Source organism: Pseudorca crassidens, chromosome 18 (assembly GCF_039906515.1).
Source record: "Pseudorca crassidens isolate mPseCra1 chromosome 18, mPseCra1.hap1, whole genome shotgun sequence".
Classification (NCBI taxonomy): Eukaryota; Metazoa; Chordata; class Mammalia; order Artiodactyla; family Delphinidae; genus Pseudorca; species Pseudorca crassidens.
In genome coordinates, this window is record NC_090313.1 from 8,103,497 (window position 1) to 8,131,410 (window position 27,914).

The following is a 27,914-nucleotide window of genomic DNA, read 5'->3' on the forward strand; positions in this document are numbered from 1 at the left end:
TGTAGAAAATCTTCAACTGCCTTTGATGCATTCTCAGAAATGCACAGAACTTAGGGTGGTTCTGATTCATGCTGCCCATGGATGCTAGCATTCCAGACGCAAATACATTGTATCAGCCATTGTATCCTTGAGTTAAAGCTATTTGTAAACTTTAAACAGATGTTTCTTACATCTGCTTCAACTGCCAGCCTTTGAAAAATCATGAAGTATGCATTTGGCATTTTTAAGACTGCCTTCCTTCAAATATCCCACAAGTGCTTTGAAATAAACACTGTTCCCTAAACCAGATCAGCCAATGCCCTCCCTCCCACTGTCCGAAGTCTGTCCTGGCCCACTTCACCTGATCCTGTATTTCATACCTTCCTTATTTCCACATATTTCCTGTTTACCATATTAAAATTTATCTGAGCTATTTTCCTCTCCTTAGGATCCTTCTCTCTGCTTATCAAATAAGTCAACATTGTATAAAGAAGTAGTAAGATAAAGCATCTGGGTCCTCCTAATGCAGAAGCTTCAATTCATCCTCCTCTGATTATATCTGCTGCCACTTCTCAAAGATACAGATGTTGATTCCTGAAATCAATATCTTTCTATAGTTCCCTTCAAAGCACTCCTTATGCAGTGAGGCCACATGCCCAGCTCAGAAGGCGGCAGTATGGGGATGTTTCTATCAATAGCAGTAAAAAAAATAACATTAAAAATAGGCGAGAGTTATATGCTGTTCTAATACTGCAGATGTAACTGTAATGTACCCATTTAGGAAATGAGAAGACAGAGGCTGACCATAGTTAAGTATGTAGCATTCAGCCTTCAAGCTAATTGAAATAACTTCTCATTGTGGCATCCTCTGTGTTATTACCACAAGGCAGTGATGTTTCTTTGCTAAATTGTTTATCAGACCCAGAGCGAGGCATAACCATTGCAAGGGACACGCCCTATTTGGACTCTCTCCCCACTGGCAATGTCTTTCATCTGGCACTGAGTGCTCTTCCTAAAGGACGATGGCCGAGCTGATCTCCCTGTGCTATGCGGCTGCTTCCCACTAGCTATCTACCTTATGTCTGGTAGTGTATATATGTCCATGCCTCTCTCCCGCTTTGTCACAGCTTCCCCTTCCCCCTCCCCATATCCTCAGGGGTGGGATAGGGAGGATGGGAGGGAGGGAGACGCAAGAGGGAAGAGATATGGGAACATATGTATATGTATAACTGATTCACTTCGTTATAAAGCAGAAACTAACACACCATTGTAAAGCAATTATACTCCAATAAAGATGTAAAAAAAAAAAATAACAAAAAAAAAAAAGACGATGGCCTTGTGCCCTGTCCCTAATTGGGGCAGATCGCTATCTCTGGCAAGACTGACGAAAGATCACAGCCGGCTCCAGGCAACTGAAGTCACTGTCCTTCTTCCTAGATGATCTAATACGAGCTACTATTTCTACTTCTTTTTATTGTAGCAGCTCAGTTTTCTTCTCCATTCACGTGTTTTCCTTTCATCAGTTTTTAAAACTGACTCTGTATCCGCTTCTTTCTCCTGCTGTAAGTATCCCCACTTGGAATGATTCCACTCTCTTGAATCAAGCTAGTGGATTTCTGCCCTGTCACGCAACGGCGTCACAAAGAACCAAACTGACAATGAGCTGGTACAGCCCTGCCTTCTCCGGAATACAAGAAACAAATACTTGTAAACTGGAACTATTTATTGTAGATTGAGCTCACGCGGTCATCCTAAGCAGAGGAGAAATGTGTCTTTTAATAAGATCTCTTTGAAAAGAATTTCTTTACTTAGAGGAGTAATTTGCAAGATGGTGATATAGGTCTGATAATTTATCTGGGAGAAAAGAGGGCAAAGATCCACCTGAAGCCAGCACTTCCACTAGAGCACAACTCCAGGTCATCAAAATATCATGGGATTTTCTAACGTTCTAATGTATTGTTGAAAACACACTGTATAATAGTAATTCAAAAATTTCAAGTTCAGTCCTCTAATATCAGTTACCTGTATTACAAAAATAGTACATTTTAAGTATTTCTAAAACAGCGGCACATTTAATTTAAAATGCAATTTTATAAATAAAAATTAACACCAAATGGAACACAAATGTTCAATTAAAAATTATGTGGGTCTATATACATAGATGGTGTCTACATGTATATAATCATTGCATTAATTAATAGTAATAGTATAAGTATTATTTATATAATAATGCATATGTTTATATGTGTATCTTATGTGTTTATTTTATATGTGCATACGTATTAAGGCCATTCACATGCCCTATATTATTTGTCAGTGCTTTGTAAATATAGATTGTAATGAAAATTATCCAGTACCTATTTCAAAAGTTTTTTAGCCTGCTGGTCTATTTTATTTTAAGAACCGGACAAAGAGAGATATTCGATAACCTTTCCAAACTCCAGCTTTCTTCAAGGTATAGCTCTCAGTTCTATTGCAAACCCTTTACTTAAAATAATTCTCTTAAATCAATGTGACAAAGCTATTTCGATTGCTTCCAAAAGCTTCATCCCTCTTATAATTTTCCATTTATTATTTTTTTGTTAACTTTGTGGTTTTGGTTGGGGGGAGTGTTCTTTCTGTCTTTGTGGCTTTTTTTTCCCTTCTTTCTCTCACTGGATCTGCTGTGCTGCCTTTCCCTCAGGTGCCCGTTGAAGAACCTTTTCTAAATGCTCATGCAAACAAGAGGAAAAATGTCAGCTTCTGCACTTGGCAAGACAACGAGGCCCAGAGGGTAGGAAGAAGCTTTGCAGCAGGCACTAGGCATCCACGGTGGGGAGGGGCAAAGGAGAACTGGTCCATTTTCAACAGGTGCAAAGGGTTCTGAAAGAGCCCATCTTTCCTAAAACTTTATATCTCTGTTGATACTTTATATACAGCTGTTCCACATGGATTGTCACTCCACTATATTTCTCTAAAGTTAGAGTCAAGCCAAGTTGGAGAATTCAATACAGCAGAGACAGGAGAGCACCCGTATAAATGTGCTATTTGTGCAGCCACATTATTTATAATATTGTGGCTTATCTAGTGCTCATGATGATTCGCTCTATCTAGAACTCATGAAATTTGCTTCAAAAACGTATCATACTGTAGTTTGTAGTATAGTTCCTAGACTTGTCCGATAGGCTTCTTTCCCTCAGTAATATGCATTTACGGTTCCTCCATGTTTTTTCATGGCTTGATAACCCTGAATAATATTCCCTTGTCTGGATGTGCCACAGTTTATTTATCCATTGACCTACTGAAGGACATCTTGTTTGCTTCCAAGAAAACTAGGTCCCTTGTAACAAAGAGCCAAGTTGTGAATGCAAAGGAAGAGTTCTTGAAGGAAATTAAGAGTGTTACTCCAGTGAACACACAAATGATAAGAAAGAAAAACAGACTTCTTACTGATATGGAGAACATTTTAGTAGCCTGGATAGAAGATCAAATCAGCCACAACGTTCCCTTAAATCAAAGCCTAATCCAGAGCAAAGCCCTAACTCCTTTAATCTGTTGAGCCTGAGAGAGGTAAGAAAGCTGCAGGGGAAGAGTTCGAACCTAGCAGAAGTTGGTTCATGAGGTTTAAGGAAAGAAGCCACCCTCCATAACATAAAAGTGCAAGGTAAAGGACTGAGTGCTGATGTAGAAAATGCAACAAGTTACCCAGAACATTTAGCTAAGATAATTAATGAAGATGGCTACATTAAACAACATATTTTCAGTGTAGAAGAAACAGCCTTATATTGGAGAAGATACCAGCTAGCAATTTCATAGCTAGAGAGGAGAAGTCAATGCCTGGCTTCAAAGCTTCAAAGGACAGGATGACTCTTTTGTTAGGGGCTAATGCAGTTGGTGATTTAAAGTTGAAGCCGATGTTCATTTACCATTCCAAAAAACCAAGAGCCCTTAAGAATTATGCTAAATCTACTCTGTCTGTGCTCTATAAACGGAATAACAAACCCTGGATGACAGCACATCTATTTACAACATGGTTTGCGAATATATTTTAAGCCCAGTGTTGAGAACTACTGCTCAGAAAAAAAATTCCTTCCAAAATATCGGTGCTCTTTGGCAAAACACCTTGTCACCCAAGAGCTCTGATGGAGATGTACAATGAGATTAATGTTGTTTTCATGCCTGTTAACACAGCATCCATTCTGCAGTCCATGGGTCAAGAAGTAATTTCAACTTTCAAGTCTCACTACTTAAGAAATGCATTTCATAAGGCTATAGCTGCCATAGATAGTATTCCCCTGAGGGAACTGGGCAAAATAAATTGAAAACCTTCTAGAAAGAATTCACCACTCTAGATACCATTTACAACATTCATGATTCATGGGAAGAGGTAAAAATATCAATATTAACAGGAGTTTGGAAGAAGTTGATTCCAGCCCTCATGGATGACTTTGAAGTTTTTAAGACTTCAGTGGAGGAAGTAACAGCAGATGTGGTGGAAATAGAAAGAACTAGAATTAGAAATGGAGCCTGAAGATGTGACTGAATTGCTGCAATCTCATGATCAAACTTTCATGGGTCAGGAGTCATTTCTTATGCTTGCGCACAGAAAGTGGTTTCTGGAGATGGAATCTACCACTGACAATGCTGGGAAGATTGTTGAAATGACAACAGAGGATTTAGAATATTACATAAACTTGATTGATACAGCAAAGGCAAGTTTTGAGAAGGTTGACTCAAATTTTGAACGACATTTCACTGTGGGAAAATGCTATCAAACTGCATTGCATTCTACAGAGGAATTGTACATGAAAGGAAGATTTCATCCATGTGGCAAACTTCAGTGTTGTCTTATTTTAAGAAATGGCCTTAGCCACTCCAATCTTCAACAAACACCACCCTGTGCAGTCAGCAGCCATCAACACTGAGACAAGACTTACCCTCAGCAAAAAGATTATGAGTCACTAAAGGCTCAGATGATGGTTAGCAGTTTTTAGGAAGAAAAATTTTGTAAATTAAAGGTATGTAAATTATTTTTAGACATATGCTGTGGCACATTTAATAGACTATAATGTAGTGTAAACATAACTTTTATATGCACTGGGAAACCAAAAATTTATGTGACTTCCTTTATTGTGATATTTTCACTATTGCAGTAGTATGGAACAGAACATGCAAGATCTCTGAGGTATGCCTGTATTTGTATTTTAGGTATATATGTATGTATGATATGTTCTTTTCTGTCTGTTTTATTTCAAACAAAGCTTGAAGTTGGAATAATAGGTGAATCTGTTTATCTGGTGGCCAATTTTAAAGGACTCTCTATCAGTGTCATAACAAAATCAAGGGTTGTTTTTAAATTCTAGAATATGCCTCATCCTGAAGATGGTTATTCACTAGTCACAGTTGGCAGAGGTAGAAAACAGAATGTATATTCATGGAAACTGCTCAAACAATCTGTAGATATCATGAGGGCTACAAGAATCCTGCTGTGAAGGACCTAAAACTTGATTCTGCAAAAATTTAGTAAAAAATCACGTGACCTCATTGACCTAGAAGAACCCCTCACTGATAATACTTGGTCATCATTCAAAACAACCTTTAGTTTTTTGTAGCCACCTCTGGGAGTTTCCTCTCCTCTGTGCAAATGTCCTGTTGAAGCCCTCCTGAAACACTACCCTAGCCTTAATTATGATATTAAAGCTTACATTGTTTTATTTCTCACTAAGGAAAAATTTGTTGGTAATTTGGATTCTGAAACCATAACTAAAATGTCATTATCAGGGATATTTTTTCTTCCTCTCTAAGGGGTACTGTGTCCACACCAAGGATTGGCTTTGGGCCATGGTCCCACCAGCCGCGAATGGACACTGCCCTCTTGGAGCCAACATGTTGTATTTGGTACATTTGAACAAAAGGCTTGGCTATAGCTCCCTACTCAGCTAAGTTTCCAGACACTCTCAGAGGTACACTGTTTGAAAGGCCATGGGCTAGGGCTGCAACTTGTGAAAAACCTCTCAGGCTAAATTAATTATACTCCTGGAAATTATGGAAGGAAAGAAAAAAAGGCAACAAAGTGTGAGATCTGGGGAAGTCATTTACTTTTGAATTATTTCTTGGGAATTCTTAGCTGATACTAGAGCATCAAAGAAGGAAATATTACCACTGATAACTAACTTTAAATGAGGACCTCACTGAAGTGTAACTATGACCTAATATAAAATTTAGGGCTGCAAAGAATACAGAAGATCTATAAGGTATGATCCCTACTTCAAGGATTTTATACCCATTGAGGAAATGAATTACCTTACAAAATTAAACTTTGAGCAATTAGGGCATGAACTGTGTCTTTTTCATATTGTTCTAGTAGACAGTCTGGAGCTGGGACCATAATCCAGGGTAAAGTCATGTACTTTAAAGTCATTGCTCTTTCTGAATTTTAGAGGGAACCACAGGTGGGAAAAAGTCACACTCAAGAACTGTGCAAGATCAAAGATTTTATTCTATTTGAAAGTTAACAAGTTTGCCTGCCACCATTTCTTAGGTGCTGGCAGAAGACACCTGGCACCTGATTACGAGGCAAACAGCAAAGCCAGAGGTTCCTGTCTGTTTCTGTCAGCTTTCCACGTCACTCAGGTCCTAGGGGGTGATACAGGCAGTCCATGATGGATGCTGGTACACGCAGCAGCAGGTTGCATTGAGAAGAGCAACACTGAGCTTGAGGAATCTACTGCTTTCATCAAACGAGAAGTTAGTTGGCCCATTGTTTGGGGGAATATTTCCTTCATCCTTCAGAGTCTCTCATTGAAAACACAACCCAAAGAAATTCCCTGGGGAAAGAGTGGTCATAGCTTTAAACTCCTGACATACTTAGTAAGAATACACAGTGCAATCCACGGCAGATGCCTCTTTCTCAACAGTCACCCAGGGAGAAGTTATGGAGGAAAAATAAATGCCTAGGAGCAAACTGTAAGAAACACCAATATTTAAAAATATTTGGAGGAGACTAGAAAGGAGTAATGAGAGGAACGGGGGAAAAGTCAGAAGAAAAAAATGTAACAAGAGATAAGGATGAAAAGAATATACAGGAGGGAACAGTGACTTACAGGTCAGATATGTCCACAATCTTCCCTACAAATATACAACAGAGAATTGTTTGAAGCAGTGGTGTGCAGATGTTTTTGTCTCAATATGGTTTTATACCATTAAATAGATTTGATGATCTAAGAGCTTTTGCTTACGTGACTTACATCCATCAATAGTTACTACTGTATTAAAAGGTGAGTGTGAGGAACTTCCCTGGCGGTCCAGTGGTTAAGACTCTGCACTGCCAATGCCAGGGGTGTGGGTTTGATCCCTGATCTGGGAAGTAAGATCCCACATGCCGCACGGCGTGCGCAAAAGATAAAGAAACAACAAGAAATGTATATATATATAAGGAACAAATCGGGAAGAAATATATAACATATATAATAAAAAAATATTTTTAATTGAGTGTGAGAAAATTTTAAATATTTATGAATTAAGTCTTTTGAAATAACAATTACTTGTTTTACGAAAAAAATATTAAAATTACTAAATTTTCTAAAACTAAACAATAATAAGAACATTGTTTTATATTTTTGCAAATCTATGTAATGTCTGCCTTTAGATAGGTTAATTTTTATACCTGGTTCTGTATTCTTTGTTTTGCCATAGATTGTTTAGACTAAAGCCTATGGACAAAATTCTTCTCAAAAACATGTGTAGTTGGTAAAAGGGGCGATGGTATGAATTACCTTTTTCAGATAATTGGGGATATTCTTCTTTAATACTATACCAAAATTTGACAAGTGGTCATTTTAAAATATAAATTGAAATCAGAAAACATCATTTTTTTGCCCTTTTACATTCAAATTGATTGGTCTGTCTTGCATTCTAAATGGGTCTTTTAATCATACACGATTATGTGACATCATGCATGCACAGATCATTTGGAAAGTATTGTTTTATTAAATTATGCTAATCTTTCAAATATTGACACATCTTATTTTATAATATTAAGTGTCACATTAATTTCATCACCAGTCCACTAGAAAAGCATTTAAGAATTAAGTAGTGTCAGTGTTACAATGGTTAATACAAGTTTTCCAAATTTCTAATTTTCATTTGAAAGCTCAAATTTCATCAGTGGCAACAAATGCTATCAGATGTTTTTCTTAAAGAGGCAGGTTCAATGTCTTTGTTCACCGTCAAAGAAATGTCCACCAAACACTCAGCTCTAAATAAACACAGCTTTTTTGTCAGTCTTTCAAGTAAAATAAAAATGGTGCTTCATGAAAAAAAATGAACTAGTTTGGCTTGCAATGCAGACAATTACACAAGCTAGGGAGCCATCACCATACTTTGATATGCAGTGGGAATGCTTTATAAACGCTTCCATTTCATCACTCAGTAAATTAAAACAGCATTACTGGAGAGTTAAGATTTAACAAAAGTAACAATATTTATGGTTCACCTAGGAAAGTGTTGTATACATTTTCTTTTTTTCTTTTCCTTACCAAGGTCCTGGCTAAATCCATGGTTACCTGTGGTGTGGGGCCACTCCCTTGATTTGTGCCAAGAAACCAGCAGTTTTACCCAAACTGGTTTACAAGGTTAGTGCATATGTCAACACCATAAGAAAGACAAATAACATCTCAGTACTATTATGAAAATAGTTTGACTATTACAATGAATGTATCTAGGGGACCCCAAGAGTCTGAAAACTAGATTTTCAACTGCTACTTTCAAAAATGAAGTAAAGGCTGTGGTCTCTTCCTTCCTTCAATTACTAATCTAGTTTTCTGTTTGTTTGTTTTTTATGTTTATTTTAACCTCTCTGTTTTCATCCTTTCCCTCTGTGTGTGTACGTGTGTGCACATTCGCACGTGTACACACGCATATGGGAGTTCTACCACTGACTATTTAGAGTCTAATTACAAATTGAAGAAATACTTCATTTTCTTATTGCAGAATATTTTCAGAAATTCCTTGTCTTTTTCAATAGTTTTTTTGTTTGTTTTTACTTTAGATCAGTAGAGTAGGTTTGTTTGTTTGTGTGTGTGTGTGTGTGGTACGCGGGCCTCTCACTGTTGTGGCCTCTCCCGTTGCGGAGCACAGGCTCCGGACGCGCAGGCTCAGCGGCCATGGCTCACGGGCCCAGCCGCTCCACGGCATGTGGGATCATCCCGGACCGGGGCACGAACCCGTGTCCCCTGCATCGGCAGGCGGACTCTCAACCACTGTGCCACCAGGGAAGCTCAGTAGAGTAGTTTTTTTTAAAATCTGTGTTAAGACTTCATATTTTAGAGCAGTTTTAGATTCACAGCATGACTGAGGTGAAGGTTCTCCCCACACATGTAAAGCAGCCTATTCTCAACATCCCCCATCAAATAGTACATGTGTTACAAGCAATGAACTTACACTGCATAACATCATCAACCAAAGTCCGTAGCTTATATTATGGGCTCTCTTTTGAGGCTCCAAGAAGCTGTGACTCTCTTTATTCACCTGTCTCTCCAGTCTTGGAGATAGTGGTTTGTCCTGTGTCATTCTTTTTTTTATAGATTAAAAAAAAGTTGTTGATGTTTCAATCTGTTCATCTTTTTATATGTGGTTAGGAAGGAATAGTGAATTTCAATCTCCTTACATGTGGAACCGGAAACCTGAAGTCGTTAATAGAATATTTTTGAGTATGTTTCTCCTCTGCTTTAGAGAAAAATCTTCTAAAAACTTCTCAGTTTCTGATTATACTAAACAACACTCTCAAAGTCTATAGCTATAACTATCTTCCCTGTGTTTAATTATCTACTTAAAATTATTACAGAAACTTCATGCATGCATATCATCTAATCATTTTTATGCCATTATTTTAGAGAGGGGCAAAACAATCAATTAACAAAGCCAGGATAAGTCTCATAATTTTCTACTATGAGAACTTGACAACTAATTGACATTTATTTTTTAGTATAAACACATCCAATTGGCAAGGCATACATTATATCTATTAGTTGGATTTAAACATTACATTTTCACATAGTTAGAAAATGCCATAACATATAGTAACACAACAAATAGAAGTTGCGGGCTTCCTTGGTGGTGCAGGGTTTGAGAGTCCGCCTGTCGATGCAGGGGACGCGGGTTCGTGCCCCGGTCCGGGAAGATCCCACATGCCGCGGAGCGGCTGGGCCCGTGAGCCATGGCCGCTGAGCCTGCGCGTCTGGAGCCTGTGCTCCGCAACGGGAGAGACCACAGCAGTGAGAGGCCCGCGTACCGCAAAAAAACAAAACAAAAAGAAGTTGCATCAAATTAGAGTGTAAAAAGTTGAGTTAAGGCAAAAAGCAAACCTTACGAAATATTTTTGGGTTTCCTTGGAATCTGGTACAACCTATATTTACACAAGTTAGAGATTATTTTATTACATAATAAACAATTAAAAATATAAAGGATAATTGGAAATTTTACATGTCTCAGGATTAGATTAATATATTTTAGAATGACTTACTCATAATGAATATTACATTAGGAAGCTTACCCATTACCAAATAGGATTGGAAATATAATGGTCAATCTAGATTATGGTCTTTGCAAATGTTGCAGAATGGTATTTTGAAATACTATCCAGCTGATTTTTTTTCCCTTTCTCAGTTCTGTTTTACTCTGAGTTACCTCTATCATTAAAATAATACCGAGTTGGGCTTCCCTGGTGGTGTGGTGGTTGAGAGTCCACCTGCCGATGCAGGGGACACGGGTTCGTGCCCCGGTCCGGGAAGATCCCACATGCTGCGGAGCAGGTGGGCCCGTGAGCCGTGGCCGCTAAGCCTGCATGTCCGGAGCCTGTGCTCCGCAACGGGAGAGGCCGCAACAGTGAGAGGCCCGTGTACCGCAAAAAAAAAAAAAAATAATAATAATAATAATACTGAGTTATTGCCCTGGGAAGGGAAGCCACACAGAATAGAATATGAAGAAGTAGTCAAATAATTGGCTTCGACTTCCAAAATAAGCCTTAAAAATCCAAAGCTAGATAAGCCTCGCAGGTACTCTTGATTTAGGTAAGTGTAGATTCGGAGGAAAGCAAAATGACTTAAAGATTCCAACGATCCAAACAGTAAACATTTACAACACAGAAAAAAGGTAACTAAGGAGTATTAGAGTAAGAAAGGCAATATGAAGATACATTAGTCATTTTCCCAAACAGATGAATAAAGGTCTCAATAGTTAAGCAGGTAGAGGAAAGCTAGAGAAGTTACTGGTCTTTAGAGGCTGCTGGAACCTGAGAAGGAGTCCAACACACCCACCCCTCTGCTCTGTCCAGGGGAAAGAGCTAGTCCCCATTTAAGTTTAAGGGAAATCTGAGAGTAGAGGAGAAGCCTTCTCTATTCCCACGTGTAGCCCATGGATGTTCAGACCTTGTAGAACATATCATGGTGCTGAACCAGTAAAAGAGATACAGGCTGTGGGCTTGAAGGCAGCTTCAGAAAATTCTGATAATCTTGGCCTGGTGCAGATAAGGAATAAAGTTCCCCATAAGGTGGGTGTGACAGGTGGTACTTTCAAAAGACAACTGCAACAATTACTCTTATTCCGTGTGCTATTTTTACTACATGACTTTGACAGTCCTACCATCAAGAGGTGGGTTTGTGTTTCTCCCTGAATCCGGTGGGCTTACAAACAGTAGAAGTGACATTACGTGATTCCAGTGCCCATTTCTGGATTTTCTTTTCTTCTTGGAACCCAGCCATCCATGCTATGAAGAAGCCCAAGCAGCCGAGATAAGCTGCACGTAGGTTTTGGGCCAACAGGGCCCAGCTGAGGTTGCAACCAACAGCTAGCACCACCCTTCAGACACGTGAGTGAAGGAAACGTGCCTTTAGATGACTCAGATGTCTCCAGACGTCATGTGTTCCAGATGAAGCCCAAAATAGCTCAGCGTAGAAACAAGCTGTCCCCACTGGGCCTTTTCTGGATTCCTTCTCCTCAGAATCCAAGAATCTGATAAAATAGTTGTTACGCCACTAAATGTGGTTTGTCATGAAGGCTAGATAACTGCAACGGTGGGGAGGGGAAACGAGGAGTAGATCTAAGGGGGCCCGTGGAGTAGAAGCATCTGCTCTTAGGAGAACTAAGCGTAGTGTCCGAGGGCCGAGGCCCCACGCCCAGAAGCCGTGGCACAGTTCTTCGGCATCAGGACCAGATTCCATGTCAGGTGCCCCAAGGCTTGGCTAAATTAAATGACATCTCAGTAAGTGTCGTCAGAGACAAAAGCTGGCAATGGAACGGACACCTCTTCCTGGAATGCCATGACACTAGCACAGTTTCCTAGGAACTTAGAGAAACCACGGAAGAATGAAAGGAAATTGTGACATGGGAAGAATCATGAATTGGCCAAGCTTCATCCTCAAACACCCAACACTGAAATCACATATCTGAATCGGGATGATTTAGACTTCCTCTGCCACTTCTGGATTATTTTAAATTTAGTCAAAGAGAAATCAAGTCCCATTTTACCTATCTTGAATATTAACTTTATAAAATGTCCAAAGTGATGGCTAACTATTTCTTCAGGCATGCTTGTAGAAACGGACATTGCTCTGAGCAGATGATATATATATTATCACATATCCCTTTGCAAAGTTTTAAATTTCAACTGGAAACTTGTGAAAGTTGGCAGATTGAAACCAAACCTTCATGTCATCATGGAGTTACTTTGAACAGAAATTAACAGCTCTTTCTGATGTCACTCTTTTTAGTTTAGTTTGGATTAACTGTAGTAAAATAAAAGTAACATAAAATTGATTTTCTTAACTGATTTTAACTGTACAATTCATAGTTTCTGTTTCCATTTTCAATGATGCATTCTGTCCTTTAGACGTGTCTAGAGGTCTAAAGACCTCTCTAATATAAATTTTCAAAGAGGGATCTTACGAACATTAAGTATTGTTCATAATGACATGCTCTAAGTTTCTGCCAGTGATAATTGGCCGACACCCAACTAATCAGACTCCCCTCATGAATACTTTTGGAGGCTTGTGGTACATTTTGTAAGATAAATGGCCTTAATTGAGATGCATCTGTGGCCTCATTCCAGAATGGAGTTAACTGGCCTGAATGGGAGATGAATCCACAGCCACATGTTCTAAGAAGCTCAATAGATCTTACACAATCAGATAATAAAATATTATCAGGGGAGCTTTCCTGACTAAAATTTATAAAACTTCAGATTTGTGTAATCAAAAGTGTGGGATTCGGGGTTTCGGTTTCTGTGGCATCAGTGTTTCTCAGACTGGAGTTGTGCGACCAGTGAAAGAAAAACAAGTGGGAGATTTAACCTGATGGTGTACAAAACCATCAGCTATGTAGAACTCTAAAGAACCTGGACCTTTGGAGGAAGTATACACGTTCTGAGCAGATACGGTAGCATTTATTGCTTTGTAGACAATACGATGGAAGTTCAGTTCAGTGGCTTATAAAAATGTAGGTAAAGACTCAATATTAGCTATTCAAGTAGTTAATACACACCTTCTCTATTTTGTGATGAATGAATTATTAATGATTGCTTGAGTTCAGTTCTTAGAGAAAAGAAGAGCGAGAGATAGCAGTTCACATTTCTGTTTCCTATCCAACTTTGAAAGAATATTTGGTCAAGTTCAGGGCACTGATCACACTTTGGGTTCATTTTTAGTAAGTCTAGAAAGAAATAAACATGCATGGAGAATTCCAAATATTTCATTTTAGTAGTTTTTCGAGCCATGGATCCCTTTGACAACCCAGTGGAGCTCACAGACTTCTAAGATTTTTATACATGTAAAATAACCAAATAGGATAACAAAGGAAAACGCATTATTGAAATGTAGTTAACATATTAATAACTTCCATAATTTCAAAGTAGTGGTGAGTGTACACAGTGTTTTTTTGATATATTCAAATAACTTGAATGTAAAATGAAAGTTTTTGATTTCTATTGGTGACAAAGTTAACACCTCATCCAAGTTCATGAACCCCCCAAAGTCTATCCACAAATCCCTTAGGGTTCAGTGCAGCCGAGCTTAGGAACACCTGAGTTAAGATTAGGCTACAACTTTACGCTACCGTGGAACGAATTGCTACAGGTTTCTTATTAATGTCAAGAAAGGTTGTTTACCATAAAGTTCCAGCTAAAGTCCAAAATCAAAACAAAAGAACAGAAAGAACAAAAAGTTCTACCTGTATTCACCAGGAGTAAGCCAGCAACCATAGCCTGGCTTGGTCTCAAGAGATAAAATGCTGTACGCAGAAGACTTCAAAAGGATTTTGGAAAATGTGTCATATTAAGCTTAGGGTGATTCCATTTTTGATTAGAGTTAAACACAAGTGAAGAAAATGTGTAGACATATCAGGAGAGCAAGATACCATCTGTGTTTAATCATATATTCTTTTTCTACTGGTCCTCCAAGTGAAGTTTCTTCTCTGGTTAATTTTCTGTGTAAGTTTAGCTCTGCCAATTACAGAGGAAAGGGCAAGTTACTTAAACATTCAGCTCCTCGGTTTTCTCTTGTGTAAAATAAATGGGTTAAGCGAAATGATCCTTTCGGTGGACTTTAGTGGAAAGAGAATGTTTTGAAGAAGTTAAACATTAGTTAAAATGCCTACTGTAATATTATTGAATAAAATTTGATTTAAGAGAGTTGAGACCTGGGACTCAGGTTAAGACTGAGGGGCTGAGACGTCGCCCTCCAACGTAGGGTGTGCAGGTTTGATCCCTGGTCAGGGAGCTAAGATCCCACATGCCAAAAACCAAAACCATAAACATAAAACAAAAGCAATATTGTAGCAAATTCAATAAAGGCGTTAAAAATGGGCCACATCAGAAAAAAAAATTCTTTAAAAGAAAAAAGAAAGAAAATTGAGACCTGGCTCATTATAGAGCTATGAGGATCAAATAAGATAACATAATATTTCTATAAGGCACATTGAAAGCACTAAATAAGGTGACTTCATGCCCAGACTCTAATACACTTGAAGCAGAAATGCCTGTCCCATGTATATGAAATCCCAATTATTGCTTTCAAATGAACGCTTGTTATTGAAAGTACTATGCACATTGGGCTACAAAATGTTTGTATGTTACAGAAAAGTAAAACTACCAATATCTCTCTAAATTGCTTACTTCAGAAATGCTGCAGTATATAATCATGGCACCCTCACCCCTGCCTCAGTCCTGCCCAGTGGTGACACTCACCTCAGCACATCTGTAAGCCACCTGTGGTCCCTTCCAGAGCACAGCAGTTGGGCCTCTTGTCTCATACCTACAAAATAATTCGATAAGGGTGACTTGTCAGACTAATAGGATAGAGCACATCACTTTCAGCTTTTTAAAGCAGGTTCCTGCCAGTTAAAACTATTATTTGAAAACATCTACACTGGGGTCCCAAGCAAGAGAATTCCTCCAAATTCCAACTTATTTCCATGGTAAGGCAATAGGGATAAAGAGTGTGACACAAACAAGAGACATTCTAAGCTAAAAGCTAAAACTCAGAGTGCTCGGATGGTAGAGGGTAGATGTGAGGGGAATTTAAGGTCTAGGTTAATTTGAACTTGCTGTTATCTACCTGCGTGCGGTACACAGAATGATGTGTCTCCCACCCCTCAAGACATCCAAGTACTGATCCCTGGGACCTGTGAATATGTTACCTTACATGGCAAGAGGGGTTTTGCAGAGGTGATTAAATTAGAGGTGTATCTTGAGATGGACAGATTATCCTGGATTATCCAAGAGCCTCAATGTGATCACAGAAGTCCTTTTATAAGAGGGAGGCTGGAAGGTGAGTCACAGATGGACATGTGACAAAGGGAACAGAGGTGTTGGGGGAAGAGAGAGAGAGATTGAGATTTGAAGATGCTATGCTACCACTTAAGTTGGAGGAGAGGCCAAGAGACAAGGGACACAGGTGGCCTACAGAAGCTGGAAAAGGCAAGGAAGCCAGTTCTCCCCTAGAGCCTCCAGAGGGAACATGACTCTGCTGACTCCTTGGTTTTAGGGTGTCTACCTACAAACTGAATATGTGTTGATTTAACCCGCTTGATTTGTTGTAATTTTCTTCAGTACTATAGGAAACTAATACGTCAATTATCTATTTTTTTTACATCCAATTTTTACACGTTTTCCTCCCTCTGCTTGCCATATGAGCCATAGTATTGAACCAAGTAAATACATATTGAATCACCATGTGTAGAAGTACAGTTCTCACACAGAACCCTCATCTCCCACCTTCACAAAGACCCTTGGGAAGAGAGTTGAGGACTTGTATTTTTTCCAGTACTTTATTAAGCATTTACACTAAAATGTTATGAAATATCAGCAAAACCTTAAAAATCACTAAATATCTCATGTTTAAAACTCTTCCTACATGATACTGATAGTTTGTTTTAATAAAATGCACTACTCATCACATTCGCTTTGGAATATCAATGATTTCTTAATAGTTGCTATATGATCTTTTCTGGTTAATGCTATATCTAGATTTTAAAATGGCACAAGGAGAATAGACATGAAAAGAGAGATACTCTGATAATGTGCAGGACGCATGTATGTGTGTGTGTGTGTGTGTGTGTAACAGACGTCACACTGCCTACCTCAAGACCCTTGGCTTTTCTAATTCTGGGACGTTGAAAGCTAACTACTTCCTCTGTACCACAGTTTTCTTGAAATTAGAACTACTAATACTACCTCATAAGATTAGTGGAAATAATAAAATAAATTAAATTAAATGTACATAAAATGCTAAGAACAGCACTTAGCACATAGTATTCACTCTGAAAACATTAGTTATTACTGTTATTAGTATGATCACCACTATTATTCCCGCTAAACTACATTAAGTGTCCAAGAAAAAGCTCTTTCATTGCCCTGGTAGTTGTTGAGACACTGCAATGGCCATTGGTGTCCACCTGTCCTGCTGTATTGGGTCGATGGCCTGCCTGGTACCCCACCTGGCCACTTACAGCCCTGTTGATTACATCAATGCCACACACTGCCCACTATAGCAAATTGTTCTGCCATTTCAATAGTCTTGTTTCAACAATGCAGGATATGAAAAATATTTTTCCAGAAAAGTGAGTTGTTTGGATGCTTTTGGGATTCCCTTGGCAAAATTAAGATCACATTTAGGCTTCTGAGTTGGATGGTAAGAATCTGAAACCAACAAAAGGCTGAGGCCCTTTACATCAGGTTCTATCCATTGACCTCTATATTCAATCTAAGAAGAAGTTCACTTATTGGAGCCAAGCATTCATCATGTCATAACTGTGTTGAATAGATATTTTTCTCCCTTAGAAACGAAAATCTCAATGTCATGCTAACATTGTGATTTCTGAATAGGGTGGGTAAATATCCAGTAACCAGGGCAATAGATAACAATTTCCAGGATAAGAATGTGGAATGTTCATTAAGAAGCCACTTCCAATTCTACCAGAAATGGCAATCAATTGTTTCTTGAACGATCCCCTAAGCTTCTACAGTCTTGACATAGAATCAATAAGACATCACCTGGCAATTACAAAGTATGCTGCAAGTATATAATTAGCTAAACAATTTAGTAGCCAAATATAATCCACTCAAGTACTTGCCTCTTTATAGCCTTTGAACACAACTGTGGACCACTATAACCTCTCATTTCTCCAGATGCATGGCATCCGTTTAATACATCTCCTCATTTGAATATTATTTTGTCATCTAATGACACTTTTTAATTTACTTTTCTTTTTCAAAATTATATGTCTTTTCTCCCATCTAGAGTATACAGTTTTAACTGCACATATCAACTCTGCACATATTAGGTACTAGCTCCCCAGACATTTATTTTTATCAGATTGCTTTAATGTATTATTGACTCTATGTTAGTAGGCTTAATTTTCATATGTTCTAGTTAATTTCCTACACAGTACAAGCCAGAATACAATGTATCCGTTCCATCAGAGGCAGAAGGAGAGACAAGATATATCACGATGAAACTAATATCTGTTCCTCAATAATTGTAGCCTGAAGCTTCGGCTTTCTTATCAACCAGATATCAGCAGCGTTCTCACAAGGTACAGAATATTTGGTTGACTTAATTCTTTCACTAATTCAATAAACATTTCCAGAAGATCTCAAACATCTGACACTGTTTCAGTTGTTGGCAATATAAATAACTATTCTATTTGCCATATTTTATAAAGGGGAAAATGGAAAAGTGATTTTAACATAGACACGTTTCTTTTTAGTGGTCTATTACTGCATTAGCACAGAATCAGTTTTAAGAAGGGAATTTAGAAATGATCCAATTGTTTTCCTATTTTTGACATGCCTTATAAAATTTTTCTCTATGTCTCTGCATTTGTAATGAGGGGAAAAATAAAGATGGGGCTTTTGTTCAGATTCTGGGCTGCTACATGCACATCTGGGGAAACATTTTCAGAGGTAGGGAAGCCACTGATGAGGGGAAGAAGTGAAAAGTGAAGAGCCATTCCTTGGTGTCGTGTGGGTGTGGTGCAGAGTGGACTCCTGCAGGAATGGGTGTGAAGAAAGTTGCGTGCTGTATAGGTGACACCTATCTTTTCTGATCATTCTTGTTAACAGAAGGTTAGACTACGGTTGTCAATTGCACCCTTTGATAAAACTGGAAAGGGTTCTTCAAGCCAGGACTGAGGTCTTAAAACAGCAACAAAAGCTTTCCTTGGGAATGACTAAAACATGATATTAGAACTACATGCAGTTTATTAAATGATTAACAGAATCAGAATTATTTATACATCAAAACACAGGTAACATATAAAGCGATTCTGATTAACCTTTGGTCCTTCTCACTTGGAAATGGATGCAGTTCTTAGTGTATCATGACCAGCCAGTATGCGATCCGCTCCTTCACACACCCTGCTTTCTTTTATTTTCTCATACTCTCTTGTGTGTACACTGTCCATATCCCAAATTGTTAGCTTTATAAAGATTGATATCAATACAAACTGCAGAGGGCTCGATTTATACTATTTGCTAAGGTTCAAAGTTCAAAAAAGATGAGCCTATTTTTCAGTTTTTTACATAAGGCTAGCTAAGCCTGTTACTACTATCTACTGCACTGGTCTGTGCGATACAATAACATAGGAGCATGTACGCTCCTTCGATAGGTTTCCTATGAATTCATGGCACAGTTGCCTGCTTCTTTAACTGAGAAATGTACCACTGTCATAGCTCCCTAAGTTTTGTTTCCTCGACTGAAATCTGATTTGGGCTGGGGCAGTAAGAGAGATTTTATAGTTCACTTGAGTTTGGGGTCTGAAGAAAACGAGTGCCAGGTTTACATCCTGATCAAGTCACCCCACAGCATCTTTGACGCTATGATACTTTCTGGATCCTAGCAGCAAATACCTCTCCTGGCTACTGCAGGCAAAGTGTCTAGGAGTTTTCTCTTTAACTGTTTCATTCTCACTTGTCTCTGGTATTTAATACTAAGCATTTACCATTATGTCTTAAATAAAAGAGTGATGAATGAATATACCAGTTATTTAAAAATAAATGCATGAATTAAATAGATTATTTCAAGAAGATAAAGTATGAAACATTATTACTATGCAAATAAATATGCTATTCCTCTTTTTATCAAAAGAAAACTGTTCTTTGCTACATAAATATTGAGATGCATAGATAGACAAACATATAGGCATAGTAGATATCTCATTTTATCTTCCCCTTAAACCTAATTGATTATTTTGATTTGCAAACAAAATTTTAAAAATTCTATCAGGTATACATAAGACTGAGACCTTTTAAATAAAAAGGGGCATTTTTCTCATTGCTGCTTGAACAGAAACTGAACAATAGATTCTACTAAGGCTAACTGACATCAGTTCTATTATCACTTTAATTCAATTTTCATTAAGCGCCATGGTGCTAAGCCTTGTGTTACACCAACCGCTCATTACCACAGGAAGACTTGCTATATTATATTAAATGAAATATAGGATTTGTTCAAAATAGAATGATAGATACTATCTGGGAGTTAATATGTAATACATTATCCACCAGGTTTAGAAGATAAAAATTTTTTGAATGTGCATATCCTTAGTGATGTAAATATAAATTTAGACTAATAGTAATTTTTTTCAATAAAAACCTTCAAAAATTTTATGTTTAACTAACAGTAATTAAAAGACATTAATTTGTTTTCTGCTTCTGTAGAATTTATTCAGAGCATAGTTCAGGATGCTATCTTCCTCTAAGAATTGTGTTTTTGTGTTACTAATTCCTTTAGAGAGTTCACTAACTTTAGACAAATGCTGTATACTGTGTAAACGGCCTTTTATGTCTCAAAACTGTCTATTTTCTGAACACACTGAAAAGGCTACTTCCCCTTCTCATGTATCATGGTAAAGTCTGTAAGACAACAGTAACGAGGTCAAAAGGACCTTAAAGCAGCAGGATACTTCAATTAATAAGACAAGATAAATATTTGAGCAGCTTTAAAGGTTCACTTCTCATAAAGATTTAGATAACCATCATATGTTATATAATGACTTCATTTTCATAATCATCTGAAATTCCCTTCAAATTAAATATATATATTACATGTAGATATTTTTTTATTTGACATATCCTCCCAATGAAACAATTACTTCGGTGAATTTAATGGCCCTTCTCCTAAGTGATAGAGCTGTACAATGTTCACCATCCTGCTATTAAAATATTCTAATTAAATCAGTCACCCTGGTCCCATCTGTTATATACGGATCTCATGTGGAGAAGCTGCTGGAATCTCTCCAGGGCAGTGAATGTACTTCGTTCCTTTCACGGCTCATTGGATGTCACGTGCACGAGGACCTTGTTCTTGGTTTGAAGTTATAACTGAGACTCCGGGTAGACAATAAACCACAGTGAATGCTATGAAGATTAAATCAGCTCTTTTTTCGTACTCTCAGAATGCTTGCAAAGTAAAAACAGTTGTGGCCCATGACAATATTTAGCAATCTACTCTTAATCATGTTCTAGGCATGTGCAGAAACGCTGGACATTCTCCCCAGTCCTAAGCATGAGGTGATGGTCCCAGGAACCCATGTCTGTAGGAACATTGGAGACCTGGGGAGTCCACCCCAAGGCTGGACCTGACCAGGATACCAAAGTCAAAGTCAGGGCTGAAGCTTGATTTATAAGTGCAGACCTCTGTTCTCCCAAAGATCATGGCACATTCGATAACCATTTTCCAACAAACGTAATGGTTTTCAAATTTTACTTTCTTGGGCATGAACAATGGTTTGATGGGGGTTGGGAGGTGGGGTTTAATTCATACAACTTCACGTGTATAACCTTCTTGTTAAAAGATGATAATAACTAAGGCCTTGATATGTTAATCAGGGGAAATTTGTTGACAACATGTAAGATTTCGTAAATGAGAGACGAGAAAACTGCATTGTTCTCTGCATTTGTCACTGCTGTTTTTCAGCTCTAACTATTTGATTCATGAGTTGTCAGATGACTTTCACAAGGAAAAAAATCTTAGTTTTAATGCCATGTTTTAATAATTAAGTGGGTTAGTCTAGCTGAAACTACTGTTCCCTGAAATGCACAGCTACACACTATTAATTGTGACGATGCTTCATTATAGAGATGGCAAATCTGCTTACATCGCAGATCCTTTTTGGCATTAAGAAGGCCATGAAGTGTAAACAAATAAATACATGCGTTATTTATTCAAGCAGCTAACTGTACAGCTTATCTATACATATATACATACACACACACAAATGGGCATGTACTTTTTTTCTCCCTTTTCCTATTCCTTCTTCAATATTTCAAATAGTAAATATTTTCAAATGTGATTTATATGAAAGCTATTCATGCATATAAAGAATTAAGTAGTTCCACCAGCTCTAGAAATAAAATGCAGTCCTTTTAACAGGAAACCACTTAGCTCTTGAATCTGGTTCGTTGAGAATTCACCTCTTTTTATACAAATTGCATGTGCGTTAGTATCTATTAACCTTCTGCTATGGTTCTTTTCTACTTAGCTCTGTTTTCTCTCCTTGCCTTCTCTCACACACATGGACCTTCCTCTTCAACGTTTTCTCCTGATGAGCTCAGAGTCTACTTTGGGTCTGATCAGTACTCAGTGCTGGTGTCTCTATTACTCTACATTCTACCCAAAACTCAGGTCAAGGTGACTTGGCCCACTCACTTTCCCACGCCCATGCAACCACCATTTCAAATGTTCCCCTGCTCCAAGCTTCTAACATCTTCTCCCCACCTTGCTTCTATTTTCCTGAGAAAATTGACACAAGTAGGAGAGAGGCCTTCCCCCAGCTCTCAGATATGACACATCGACCCCACGTCTGCCATGCCTCCACCTCGTCTCCTGTAAAGACAGATGTGCCACCTGGGTTCCTAGTACTTCCTGCTTTCCTCCTGCTGACACATCCTTCTGGCCCACACTTGGCATTTGCTGTAGCTCTTCTCCCTTCCCTGCATTTCTACTGAATCAGTATTAGCATCAAACACTTTTTCTATCATTTTCAAAAAGAAAAATCCCTCTCTTAATACATTTAGCATCCGTTCCCACATTTCTTCTGCAATTCTCTACTCCTCCCCCCTTCCCTCCCCCGCAACCCACCATTAAGGCAAATCTACACCAAGTATTGTCTGAACAGACTCACTCTCTTCAACTGAACTCTTCACGTTTTCTCTTGAACCCTCCTCAATCAGGACTGCATTCTCACCCTGCTTGCAAGCCATTAACAAGAAGACTAATTCCTGTTCTCCATCTGACTTGAATATCAACATTTGACATAATTGCACCCTGAAACATTTTCTTCGCTTGGATTCCAGGAAACACCTGGTGTTCTAGCCTTTTTTTTCTCAGTCTGCTTTCACGAACTTGACTCCTCTCTCTGACCTCTAAATGCTGGTAAGCCCAGGGCTGTCTTCTATTCGCACTCAAACCCCTCATGATGTCACCTCATCGCATGCTTCCCGTTTATATCTACTGTCTGAGTTCTTCCTCTGAATCCCAGAGTGTTAGATTCAACTGCCTGTTGAACGTTTCTTCCCGGATGTCTAATCTACATTTCGAGCTCACCATGTTGAAAACAACACCCTCACCCCCACCCCCACCCCCCCCCCAAAAAAAAAGAGAAAAGAAAGGAAAGAAAAACCAACTCTGTTTCTACCACTAGTAAAAATTTTGTCGTAGGGTTACCTTGCATTCAATCTAGCAGCAAATCCTATTAGCTTTACCTCCAAATTATATTTAAATATTAAATTTAAATACAGGTTCCCACCACTCTCTTCACCTTTGCTGCTACCACCCAGGTCAAAACCCCTTCCTTTCCTCATCTCTACCTTATCACAAGTGCTACAAATGGATAGGTTTGCTCTCTCTTTGCCTTCTTTTCTGTTGTTCTCGGATTGATCAAGTTAAACTAACAGACGATGTCATTTCTCTACTCAAAACACAGCAGTCGTTTCCCATCTACCCCAGTAAAAGCCTGAGCCATCACTGATGCCTATCGATTACTGAAAGATTTGACTCTTTCCTCTCTGTGTTCAACTTTGAACATGGTCTTCCTTGCACATGGCACTCAGGGAACACTGGCTGACTGTTCCCAGGACCTAGGAGGCACGTACCCTCCAGTCAGTACACAGGGCACTTAGAAAGCCATTCTAATCTAGACTCATGCCCTTTCTCTTTAGCAAGTTTCCATGAATTATCTAACTCATGGTGCTCTCATGTCTGTTCTCTCTGTTACTCTTTGTGAATTTCTAGAACTTAAATTAGAATAATTTTTATTTTAATATTTTCTCGTGTTTTCCATCTTTGTCTTTCTGCCCTACTTACTGGAGCTTTTTTTTTTTCAACTTTATCTTCCAAAACTTCTACTGAGTTTTACTTCTGCTCTCTTGAGTTAATTTCCCCAAGATATTTAGTGTGTGTGTGTGTGTGTGTGTGTGTGTGTGATGTATGAATGTGTGTGTGTAGCTTTCAGATTGCTCTTTTTTTCTAGTATATTTTTCTTACTTCAAGCTTTCAATATATTTTCTTATCTGTCTGAGGATATCCAGGGTAGTGTTTTAGTATTTTTGAAGTTTTCTACTCCCTGGTGAGTCCCTATTTCCTCTAAATTCTTTCTCCATTTCTCTCTTTTTCTTTCTTTCTTTTTCTTTCTTTCTCTCTTTCTTCCTTCTCTCTCTCTCTCTCTCTTTCTTTCTTTTTTCTTTCTTTGTTTTGTTTTCCCTTTACTTCAAACCTCTTGTTTGAGAGGCTCTGGTTGACTCCGTTGATTCTGCTCCTTGTAAGGAGGCAAAGTAAGAAGCTGTTTAGAGGTTCCAAGTGTATGTCCCCTACCATCTTCTCCAAGTGGTGATTCAGCCAGGCCATTTGATGGGGAACTGACAATCAGTATCCTCAGGAGTCTTCTCTTAGAGTCGTTTTCTTTTGCAAAAAAAATTCCTCTGACATCCTGCATGGAGGATAAGTGTCTGGGAGTTCAGTGGAAGAAGAGATTTAGGACATCAGAAAGTTTCCTCCACAACTTTAGTTTTATTTCTCCCCTTTCGATCTCATTCTACATAATCACCCTTCTCTCTCTGTGGAGTGACCAGCTAATACTAGTAGTCTTGGAAATTCGAAAACCTGCTGGAAATGTTTCATTCTATCTCATTTTGGCTCTCAACCCACTGCCACTCCACTCCCCACCTCCACCCCCAACAGTATTTTGTCATCTTGGGTCTATTAAGAAAACTTTTCACTATTTGCCTTACATCTTCGAAAACGGTGTTGCTCTTTTCTCTTCTAACATTTGTTTTCCTTAATAATTCTGTTTATTTCTTTTAAAATATCTCTTCACTGTAGCTTTCGAGCAGTTTCAAGAGGGAGCAAAAAAAGAGATGTATGTATTCATCCTCTGTTCCAAATGCACTATACATCCAAGGAACATGTTATCAGAATCGGTGTCGAGATTTCTCATTAGAGTCCCTACCCGGGGCGGCTGCTCTGTGGTCTGGCTGGGCGCGATGGGCACGGGGTGGGGAGCTCACTGCGAGGATGCTGGGGAGGGAGCCCTGTGGACCACGCACCTGTCCATCCGAGCGCGTGGATGGCGAAGCCCTTGGAGAGTTGCTGCTGAAGCTGAAACAGGCCACAAGTGACCAGGCATCCCTGAGTCAACCTCCACCTCCTTCTCCGCTGCCAGGAGGAGTGACACTGGGAGGGCAATGTCGCCCCCAGAGGGCAAGATAGGTCCCTGTGCTGTCAGTTTCCAGGGAGCAGGTGAACCGAGTGCTTCCAGCCTCCTGCCCGTCTCCTGCGCCTGCTTTTCAGGAGGGGGCCCTATCCGGAAGAGATGGGATAAAGGATAAGCACGGTGTATTTTCATGGTCCCTTGACTTCCTTTGCAGATTTTAGGAGACACGCCTTTGGGAATGGCCTCCAGGTCTTGGCTAAGTGTCTTCTCCTTCCTCTGTGGGTCAGCAGTCAGCTTTCCCTTATATTCTCAGCTATTTAATATGATTTCGGGAGAGTGGGGTGACCCACAGCCTATTCTTCACAATGAGCTTCATGATAAGGGGCGCAAGCATCTAGAAAGAGAGATGGGCTTTAACACAGGTGCCAGCTGGCGTGCAGGTGAGAACGCAGACAGAGCTGAACAACTCTTGTTGGAGGGTTAAAAATCTTTGCTGGGTTATGATGACCTGGCTTCAAAAATCTAAAGAAAAGAACCAAACATGTCAAATCTACTTGGGCCCAGCATTGGACTAAAGTGTTGTTCATGAGTTCAGAAGGAAATACAGACTTCCTTACTGTGGGATTAAACACCAAAGAAGGCAGGGGCCAATTCTACTGGGAAAAAATGAAAGCTTCTCAGTGCATTCCTGAGCTTTGACTAGAAGATACTGATTGGTTCTTGACATCAGGTGACGATGCTTGTGTCATACAAGAGAACCTGAGATGGCTTCTGGCAGACTAACCCTGAAGAACCCATACACTTAGGGAGAAGACTTAAGCCCTATATAAGGTAGGGCTACATGAGTGAAGAAGCAGGAGATGTACCAAGCAAAGGAGCGTTGAAATGTGTTGATGCAGCCAAGACAGACAGATGTACACACAGTTCTTCCATGGGACACAGCCCTGGGGAGACACATGGAAATCACGAATGTAGAAGCAGGGATTCTAAGGACCCCACTGGAAAAGAAATTTTCCATCTTTTGGACCAGAACACCACTGAAAGTTTATCTCACCAGAAACTTTTGGTGCTGGGGCTACACCTATTATCCTCCTGCAGAGGGTCCTGTTTGCTGTTTTGAACTTGCAGTTTATCTTCACTATGTTGACTCCACAGCAGTGTATGTGTTAGAATACCTTGTTTACCATCTTCATCCACATGGTTGTGTTTACAGACAGCGATCTACCTTGCCTGCGATTAGACTAAAGGAAACAGTGAGGCATACAAACATGAAGATCCAAAGGAAAAATTATAAAACTCTAGGAGGAAAAACATGAGTGAATGGAGACATAAAGTGTTCAGCATTACACTGAATAAAGTCTTCTGCGTTTCTGTTGTAGGATCTTGGAACCTCAGGGAGCACTTCTTCTAAGTGAACATTCCATGGTATAGTACCATAAATCTTTCTTATGTATGACTGTCGACTGAAGCTTTAAATACACTGTGCAGTATGTTAAAATGGGCTTTGGCCACATTGAGGAACTAGAGATTTTGTTTCCTTTTCCTGACCATGTGTATTATTGTTTAACCAAACTAGTTAAATTTGCTAAAACTTCATCACACCATTTTGTAACATATACACAATGCTAAATAAAACCTGTCCTTAAAGTATTTTAGAAGGAAATATTTTTGCTCAGTGTTATTTGTAAACTCAAGCCTTGAATCTGTAATTGCAGTGATAACTTATAATTGGTAGTATTTCTTCCAGAATAAAGAATAAAAAAGGCACTTGTTCTAAAGGTGCATTCAGGAAACCACAATTCAAAATAAAAATCCTATCGGTGTTTTCCAAGATCCTACCAGAACACAGCATTACTTTTCTAATACTAAATAACAAGATCTCCATGGTGAAAAATGATTCAATTAGATAATCACTTACTAATAATAGTTATTATTATTTGTACCAAATTTCCAAGATCTGTGCTGGGGGTTGTGCAAGTCAAAAATAAGGCATGGATTTTACATTCAAGTTATTTGTTATTCCATTAATACCTATTTCCATATGACCAATATGAACAAATCGGAGAAAATCTCACTGCCAAAATGTGTGGTTCTAAACGTAAGATGAGAGGTAAGAAGAAGGAACAAGTACTGTTGTCTGGAGAATGCAGACAAGACGTTCTGTGAGGGGTGGAGGAATGGCTAAGACTTGGGGGGTAGGGCCATGTTCCAGAAGTGGCAAGATGCTTTCCAAGTCAAGCTGGCAGAATGACTTCGTAACATCTCATACAAGAACAGAGTAGGTATTTGGGAATTGATTACTGAATAAAGGGATATTGAAATGGGAATTCATTTCTGAGAGGGCTATGAAGCATGTCCAATTGAAACAAATGCTATGTGTTGTTGAACAGTGAGAAGACACAATTCTCCAGGCAGGCTTTCAAATCAGACTCCAGTCCTGGTCAAAATGGTATGGAAGTTCCTTAAAAAACTAAAAATAGAGCTACGATATGATCTTGCAATCACACTACTGGGCATGTATCCAGAGAAAACCATAATTTGAAAGGATACATGCACCCCAATATTCATTGCAGCACTATTTGCAATAGCCAAGACATGGAAGCAACGGAACTGTCCATCAGCAGATGAATGGATGAAGAAGATGTGGTACATATACAATGGAATATTACTCAGCCATTAAAAAGAATAAAATAATGCCATTTGCAGCAACATGGATGGACCTAGAGGTGATCATACTAAGTGAAGTAAGTCAGACA

The 27,914-nt window shown here is 38.9% G+C and overlaps 1 long non-coding RNA gene and 1 pseudogene across 2 annotated transcripts in view; one reads left to right on the forward strand and one right to left on the reverse strand.

Annotated features, from left to right (window-relative positions):
* LOC137211123 (uncharacterized) overlaps positions 1 to 27,914 on the reverse strand; it is a 409,508-nt gene that overhangs the window by 119,876 nt on the left and 261,718 nt on the right. For both annotated transcript variants that reach the window (XR_010936916.1, XR_010936917.1), the window contains exon 2: positions 15,194 to 15,260. This is a non-coding gene — a long non-coding RNA (uncharacterized lncRNA). The remainder of the gene's footprint in view (positions 1 to 15,193; positions 15,261 to 27,914) is intronic.
* LOC137211282 (glycoprotein-N-acetylgalactosamine 3-beta-galactosyltransferase 1 pseudogene) lies at positions 25,397 to 26,452 on the forward strand (annotated as a pseudogene).